The 6,000-nt window shown below is 44.6% G+C and overlaps 1 protein-coding gene across 3 annotated transcripts in view; it reads right to left on the reverse strand.

Annotated features, from left to right (window-relative positions):
• Positions 1 to 5,793, reverse strand: part of LARGE1 (LARGE xylosyl- and glucuronyltransferase 1) — a 268,311-nt gene extending 262,518 nt beyond the window's left edge. The window contains exons 1-2 of one of the 3 annotated variants that reach the window (XM_086887297.1): positions 5,405 to 5,748; positions 3,448 to 3,534 (exon numbers count right to left, since the gene is read on the reverse strand). The gene's annotated coding sequence lies outside the window, so the exon portion shown is untranslated. Of the gene's footprint in view, positions 1 to 3,447; positions 3,535 to 5,404 lie in introns of all 3 variants that reach the window. The other 2 variants (XM_086887299.1, XM_086887298.1) reach the window with 2 other exon arrangements.
• Between the last annotated feature and the right edge of the window lie 207 nt (positions 5,794 to 6,000).

Consider the following 6,000-nt stretch of genomic DNA (forward strand, 5'->3'; position numbering starts at 1 on the left):
ATTAAGCAGATTCATACACTGACATCTGGTAATTTTTAAACATAAAATCCCATTTGCAGTACTGATTAGAAGCAGCATTAACTGAAGACAGAAGGGAAAACAATTACTAAGAGAATTTAGTACTGAGGTTCAGGGGGTCTGCAGGGGAGTCAGAAAGAGTAAGACAATGAAACCTCACCAGAAGAAGCTGGATTGAGAAGTCTAAGTATCAACTGAAAACGCCACCTCATTTGACTAGTTGTCAATTCTTGCTCGCCCTATTCCACCATTCAGTGACACTTTATATTCCACAATGAGAAACACTCATTTCTCCAAACTGACAACTTAAATTCATCCCTAATTCCATTTAGAAATTGTAAGCAGTTTCATATTTCAAAAAATAAACTGATGTCTACAACTCCTTCCATTCATTTTTCTGCCCTTTCTCTCTTCTTCCTCTTGTGTCCCACTAAAACAAAATCCTTCATTTTTCTTTGTATTTAAATGAACATTCCACAGTAACAATTTCTAGTTTTCTCCTAGTCCTAAATCTTAGCTGCCAAATGCCTATCAGCAGATCAAATCCAAAAGCTAAAGTAGAAGTGAAATGTTGATACTCTGTATGTTAATATTTCATTCATAAACTGCAGAGGAACTCTTGAGAGATGCAACTCAACAACTTAACTTCCCTGGAAGTTTTAAGCAGCAGCAAATTTCTTGTGAAGGAAGCAGAGGGCTGCTTAAAATAATTCCTTTTTTTTTTTTTCCTGAACACATGTTTTCTTGTAACTATCACTGCAGGTGAGTGAAAGCAGGTTTACACTGATACGGGAGTTGTACTCTTTTAAGAAAACATTAATTTATTTATTTTATTTAGATATATTAGATTTATCTATTTTATTTAGTGATTTTACCACTGCTACTTGCAGTTTGGCCAAAAACAGCAGATCAGAAATTGTTACTATTTGTCTAATTTTCATAGATGCCTGGGAAAACAGTAAAGCAGGCCACTCTTCCTTGATGTGACCCTTGACAAGCTGCCTCTCAGCCAGCACACATAGTCTTGGTCATCATGTTCAATTCTTCCCAGAGGATAAAAAATTGGTATAGATGTGGAGTAGCAGAAATGATTCATCAATACACAAAAATGCACTGGAGAAGACCAACGATGGCATCTATCTTCTAGCACTCACTAGTCAAGAGACTAGAGGCAAGAGGACAGGGAACTCCAGCCTTAAAAAACAATTTATTATTTTCAGCCATACCTATCTTACGTGGGTGTTAGAGACAAAGACTGCATTCTGCCTGCCATAAGCTGAGATTTCCAGCTTCTTCCACCACCAGGGTTACACGATCAGATCTGACTTTTTGCTATATTACTGGCTGGGCATTGCTGGGGTTCTTTTAGATAATTTTAAGTGTAGCTTCTACCCAGTTAACTCCATGGTTGTGGAAATAGTAGACATATCCAAGAAAGAAGGTGATGTGGACACTACTGTAAACTTTATCAGACCTAGTCAGATCTACAAATTAGAATGAGTAATGGAACTATTTTACACAGTTCGCTTCTAATTCTGACACAGATGGCACTTAAACAAGGATTCCAGCCTTGGCAGATTTCTTCAAAGTCAGTGCCAAGGCCAGGATAATCCTTTCTAGCAATTTTCTCCTTGATTTTTGAGCCACCGGCTTCCAAATAAAATAGAATTTCTTATCTGCTACTCCCTTTCTACAGTCACGCATTGAACAAGCTCTGACAAAACAGGACAGACCTTCAAATACTGAACCAAGTGACACCAAAAGGGTCATGAATACCTACAAGGTACAACCCTCATTTTTTACCTTTTTCTTCAGGTGGGTGTATCACAAGGAAGAGAAAAATTAGGGATCCAATAAAAAGGAAATAAAAAAAGGAAAAGCAAAAATATCTTCCTTGAGGTAGTTCTGACCCTCCAGCTCTTAAATTATGCCAAGTGTGCGATTAATGAACAATGACTGTTTTTAAGGCCAGCATTAATGAACAATGGTTGTTTTTTAAAGCTAGCATTCACTATAAAAAGGAAGATGAACCAAACCCAGACAACAGAGCAAAAATAGTGCAATGGACATGTGTGCATGTTTCCTTGCAATGAACATTGTGTATGTTTCCTTACACAAAACGACTTTTGAGAAAGTTCTATAGCCACAGCATTAGGCAAATAAACAACAGAGCCAGTTCTGAAGAGAATGGAGACAAACTCATGAAGAATAACCAACTGCAAATTTGCACCGGACATTATGTTCTCTTCTCACCCAAATCTTAATGTTATCAGCACAGACACAGGAAAAGGAGATACACCAGAAATCTCATATCCTTAAAACAGACATTTTGTTAATTTATTCTAATACAGATGATGAAAAGTCTTCAAAACTGACAAGAGCTCATTAGCATAAGCTTTCATACAAGACACAAAATAAGGATAATGTAACATTTTTTTAAATAATAAATTGCTGTTCTGCATCTAGACAAACACTCCCATCAACATCAATAGGAATTTTCATGTAGAGAGAGCTTAGCATGCAGTGCAAAGACTTTCTAGTCAGATTATGATTTTTAGCAATTATTAGCCTTTATAAATATCAGACAAAAAAAACTAAACTTGTTTTATTGCTTTTGTGCCTGCGTTTGTTTTTTAAGATTGCTCTTATAAGGCCACATTAAAAAATAAAAAATAATCAGACAAAGGATAAAAGAGGAGAATATGGGGTCTATTAACAACTGATTGTTTATCCCAGGTAAAATCAAAAGCCACATGTTTGAGCAGAAAGTAGTCTCACGAGTTCAAAATCATTGTTTTTAAGAACACTTCAGTTCAGTGAGTTAAGTGCACTTGGGAGATGCCTAATTTAACACTTTTCTAAAATAATTAATTCAGAAGGAATACTACTTTTACTAATATTAAAGTCCTACGCACTGAAATTTCAGATCAAGACTCTGACAGGTCTTAATGTTTCCAACAGGCAAGCAGTCATTCATCACTGCTCTGCACTCTGGCTTTCTGAGGACTGTGCTCTGAAATTTCTGCAGATGGAATAGCTGATACAGAGAATTCAAGATATAAGTAATACTACTTTCAGTGCTCCTTTAACGAAAACCAGTGCATATTTCTCCAGACTTGAGAAAACTTACAATCTTCTCACGTCATCTAAACAACAAAGAAAAGAAGTTGTCATGTGTATTTCAGGCATTAAAAAAAAGAAAAGTATCTTGCCCTATCTGCCATTCAAATACCTCCAAGCTATGCTTTCCCTACCAGTAACTGAGAAGAGGGTATATACTTCAAACACAGAAGATGCCACACACAACATAACCCAAAAATCATGAGTATTAAACATCAACAGGATAGCGAGAAGGCACCAGCTACTATTGCAGGCAATTAAAAGCCAAAAAAAAAAAAAAAAGGACAAAAAAAATCAAAACCAACCTACCAATCCAATTATCCATCAGAGACTCTGCAGTTACTGCGGCTCTTACATGACTTGCAGCCTTTCTGATCAAGGGCCGTCACAGGACACCTAAGCAGTAAGAATTTCACATTTCAAACTTGGAATACCTACCAGCAATTGCCAGTTTTCAAGAAGTATAAGGATACCTGCTTCACATTTCTTCATTTTAAAAAAACTGAAACACGGTGAAGATATTCAAGGCAAGGTTTTTTTGTTAGCTTGTCCTACTCCTATAAGTAAACTAACCTCAGATAATCTCTCTCTTTTGCAGCAGGGAGCAAAATGACTTTGTTAGAAGACCCTCTGCTCTTAACTCATCACTCAAGTTTCTACATTTGATTTCTCCCCTAAGCTCACAGTAAAATGATGGAGCTCCACAAGGCTAGAAAAAAGAACATTTCATAGGTATTATCACAATAGTCTGTGCATTTTCACCACTGAATGAGGGGAAGAAGCCCACCCAAACCAGTCCCCCTAGCGTCTTTAAGCAGTGGGAGTCTGAAGAGATGTGGCAAATCACTACTTTGCCTTTTTGTGTGTGAGGCCAGCTTTTTATTTTTGTTTTGGGTTTTTTTTTTCCTGGTAGAAGCCATAATCCCTTATAGAAACTAGGCAACCTTTCAACCCATTTATCAAATTTCCCGCTGCTTCTATTTCTGAACAAGTTTAAAAAATATTTTGTACACAGAAAATTAAATCGGTATGCAGCAGGTATCATTAAATAAAATATGCTGACCTGTTGGCAATTGCCAGGTCTGATTTTAATACAGCACTTGATTTAGCCTGATGCTTTCTGCTCTTTTCAGCATTTTCAGCACTAATACTGTCTAAAAAGAAGCTAAAAATGTTCAAAAGACATTTGATTTATTGTCATTTCCAACCTGGCATCCACACTTTCCCGAATACACGCATGGCAATCAGAGTGTTGTGAAAATGTTTCCTGTAGTAATTTTAAGCGTGCTATGTGGATACATAAAGAAAAAGGTAAGACCTTCTAACAACTGTTCAAATGTCTCTGCTGGCTAATTTTCATTTAAAAAAACGCACGTAGGGGAAAAGTAGACTTTATATGCTGTGTACCAGTACCTCTGTTCTAAGTTGAACAAAGCAGAAGACGCTGTACTCAGGTGAAAACACAAAAATCGCTTGTCTGATGCTCCACAAAGAAGAAAAACCACTTGCTTACTAAAACTGGGCACAGCAGAAAAACTAGGAATGTCTCCAAAAAGTGTTACATAAGGCATTGTCAAACTTCACGTCACCTCCACAGGGCCGCAAGTTGCTGTTTTCCCCCCATCCCCCGGTGCGCAGGGATTAACGAGCTAAATGACACAGTTCTCGGGTACGAGGTAATAGCAGAAGCCTTCCCAAAGGAGCGCTCCCCGGGCTGGAGGCTTGCAGGGGAGCCTGGCGGGTGATGGGGAAGTCACCCTGCTCGGCTCGGCACCGCAGCCCAACTCCGGCTCTGCCCCCGGCTCCCGTTCCGGCGGGCAGAGCGCTCACGCCCGCGGCTCGCCTCCCTCCGTCCCACCCGCGGCCGCCGTCCCCGGCTCTCCCGGCCGCGGGGCAGCGGCACTCGGCGGGACCCAGGCGAAGCGGGGCTGGAGCCGGCGCGCAGCGGGAGCGCAGCCCGGCCGGAGCGGAGAGCGTGCGGCGCCGAGCCAGCGAGCGGAGCGCCGAGGGGAGCGGAGGAACCTCCCTCGGCCGGGGGGACGTGCCCCTTTGTGCCGGGAAGCGACACGCGCGCCTCCGCCTGAGCATCTCTTTCGATTCCGGATCCGATGGGGATTAAAATCCAGCAGATAATGATGCCAGCCCGGCCCTCTGGACCCGGGTGCCCCCTCCCCGGACTGCTGGAAGAGACACTCACCGACTGTTTCTTGCCCTCCTCCGCCCCTCACCTCCAAAAGCAGCAGAGACTGGACGAGAAGGCACTTACCTTCTCCGGGTGGCTCCCGGGCCGCCGGGACGGGCGCTCGGCGCCCGCCGCTCCGCGCAGGCAAGCGGTGCTTCCCCCTCCTCTGCTCCAGGCGGGCAGCTCCAGCTCCGTCCCCGCAGCCCGGCGTTCCGGAGGTGTCAGCCAGCGGGTCCCAGCTCGGGCGGCAGCTCCACTCTGCCCGGGACGAGGAGCCGCTAACGGTGGGAGGAGGAGGAGGGCGGTGGGGAGGTCCCGACTCTTCCCGGGATGCGCCGCCGAGGTGGCCGCCTCCTCCGCCGCCCAGCTCAGCTCAGCTCAGCTCTCCCCGGGGCCTGCCCGCCCCGCGCTGTCCCGAGGTGCAGCCCGGCCGCGTCCGTCCGTCCCGCTCGCCTTCCCCCGCCCCTCTCCCCGGCGGCGAACCGCGCGGCGCACAGGCCCCGCCGGCGGCCAGGAGGACCCGCGGGCGACGGGGGATTCCGGCCCAGCCTCCTGCCCTCTCCCCGGGGCCTGGTGCACACTCTCCGCGGGGAGAAGAGGCCCTGCCCCGGCCTGGCGATCAGCTCCGGGAAGGTCACCGGCACCGCGGAGCCGAGCACGGAGAGGCTCCCACCGGCACC

This window comes from Cyanistes caeruleus, chromosome 4, assembly GCF_971803275.1.
Source record: "Cyanistes caeruleus chromosome 4, bCyaCae1.hap1.1, whole genome shotgun sequence".
In the NCBI taxonomy this organism is placed as follows: Eukaryota; Metazoa; Chordata; class Aves; order Passeriformes; family Paridae; genus Cyanistes; species Cyanistes caeruleus.